The following is a 2,524-nucleotide window of genomic DNA, read 5'->3' on the forward strand; positions in this document are numbered from 1 at the left end:
GTGTGTGTGTGTGTGTGTGTATGTGAGCTCAGCAGTTAGGTAGCACGCTTGGCTGACAGGGTGTGTGTAAAGTAATTAACATGATAGCCTCCCTCTAAGCCTGATAGCCTGTTCCCTGCAGCGAGGTCGTTCAACAGACACCAACAGACACCTGAGCAGACTCAGCGTCAACCCTGCAACGAAACTCTAATGCAAACACACACTAACATGTTCAATCCACATAGGCCAGGTACCAACAAATACTGAGAACATGCAGCTATCAGCAGAAATGACATGGTACATGTATACCTGTCAGCAGCATGCTGCATGATGGCTGACAAACTGTATCCAAAATAAACTGACATTTATTAATTCACCTTCACAATCATGCAGACAAAATGCAAAAATATACAGTTCAAGAGACAATGTGGAAGCAAGAAATGGAGATAACTACCTCAGGGAGCTCACAACTCCGCCGAAGGCTGCACTTAATTTTTCATTTTAATTAACAGAAAATGTTTTAATGTGCATCTAAATCTGAAGTAAATATGACATTCTGATGAGTTTTCTTTAAAGCGGCCATTATCGATATTTTGATGACAATGTTCCAAATGACGAAGTGAAAACATTGTGAGAGAGGTCACTCGTAGTGATGAACCTCCAGAATATTAGCACCATAATGCGCAGCTCTTCAGGACTTACATTTACCAGGTGATAAGAAATGCAACTCAAAATGAATGTTGTTCTGTAACAGCTGGATGAGTAAATGAGTGAATGAGCTAACACAACTTAATATGTCAATGTTGTGTTCATCACTTTTTTTTCTTCTGCTCCCATGTGGACACACATTCAGTTATTGAAGGTTTAACTCTGAATTGTGCTAAGTAAGACTTATGACCAGTAAGTTAAGGCCAATCAAAAGTATAATTTACAGTAGTGCCACCTATACAAGATAAGCCATCTACTTTTTCACGATTGCTTGGAGTAAAGTGGTTCACATTTTATCTAGATGTGGTTACAATTGCACAATGGGTTCAGGATAGCCTCGACCATGTCTGGCACCACAGTTATGATGTCAAAAAAAAACGAATGAATAACTTTGTTTAGCATCTTCCAGAGACCGATCTCTGACAACATTTTATGTTTTTTTAAATGTTTGCCACTTTTCAACACAACTAACTTCAGTTTTACAGTTATTTTGGAATTTATGGTCAATAAACCTCATTTATAAATAAATGATGCCTAATGTTTGCGTTAGAAAAGCCAAACTTTTTATATAAAATATTTAGACATTTTAGTTATAAAGGAATGTATGTTGATGGCTAATCACAGACTGGAATATGTCAACTTTTACTCAATACTATTTCAAAGCCCCTTCACCTTTTTTTTCAAATGCTATAAAATTGAATAAGGCACCCCAAAATTAATGAAAGTAGAGATTTGTACTTGCCAAAGAGGGTTGTGTGGAACCAATCACGTTATTTTGGGTAATTAAAAAGAACATTGATATAGGAAAGTGGGTCAATGTGACCTGAGGACAACATGAGGGTTAAGAAAGTTGGCGTGTATACATGTACGCGTCATGATGCCATGTTGTCTTCCAAATACAATATGTATTTCGTATTATGGATTGAAGATTGGATGAAATTAAGAGTGTTCCGTTGAGACAAAAAATAGGCTAGGCCAACCAAGGAATCTGAGAAAAGTTTAAGTGGTTTATAAACAGCAACATAGTGAAGTTATCTACACCAAAAAACCTAAAATCTTTTTGGACTATGCTGTCCACCAATGGCAATACATCTAGTGTATTTTTATCCTGCTAATTAAAAACAAACAAATATGATGGGACAAAAAACATACGCTCTTTGGCGGAGATAATGAGACAATCCCATATGACCACTGGCCAACACAATGTTGACAAATCCTTATCTTTTCTTCCAGCACAATCTATTGTTTCCCTCTTCTTCATCCCTCATAACCCCAGGACCTTCACTCTGGCCCTCGAATACTAAAACTGTGGCTTGGCGCAGACCCCCAAACACCCCCACACACAGCCCTCATTTGCTAAAGGATTAGAGGGAGGGCACCGGGGTCAAAGTAAGGCCACCACCAGAGACCCTAAAAAAGAAGAAATGCACACACACACCAGGGACCACAGAGCCACAAACCCACACAGACACACACACACACACACACACACACACACAATCATCGTGTACACTGCTTTAAAGCACAGTCTAAGGAGCCTAACAACATTATGCATTCACATACTGTAGGTGTGTAGGCAGGACCCTCATCCCCAGACACGTACTGAAACAGAGACACAAATTTGCATGAGCATGTGCAGAACTAAATAAATTGACCTTAACTCTCTAACAAAAAAAACACTAATACATATTTGTGCGACTTTAAAAAACCAGGGTCAAATAACAACTTCAGAGAGAGAGAGAAAGAGAGGAAGGCTCTTGATGAATTGTAGCAGCTTTAAAGCGGCATGAATCACACCTTCGAAAGAAGTCTAGTGAGAGAGAGAGAGAGAGAGAGA

At 38.9% G+C, this 2,524-nt stretch overlaps 1 protein-coding gene across 1 annotated transcript in view; it reads right to left on the minus strand.

Moving 5' to 3' along the window:
• Window positions 1-2,524, minus strand: part of npas1 (neuronal PAS domain protein 1) — a 59,998-nt gene that overhangs the window by 52,206 nt on the left and 5,268 nt on the right.

Source organism: Etheostoma spectabile, chromosome 3 (assembly GCF_008692095.1).
Source record: "Etheostoma spectabile isolate EspeVRDwgs_2016 chromosome 3, UIUC_Espe_1.0, whole genome shotgun sequence".
Classification (NCBI taxonomy): domain Eukaryota; kingdom Metazoa; phylum Chordata; class Actinopteri; order Perciformes; family Percidae; genus Etheostoma; species Etheostoma spectabile.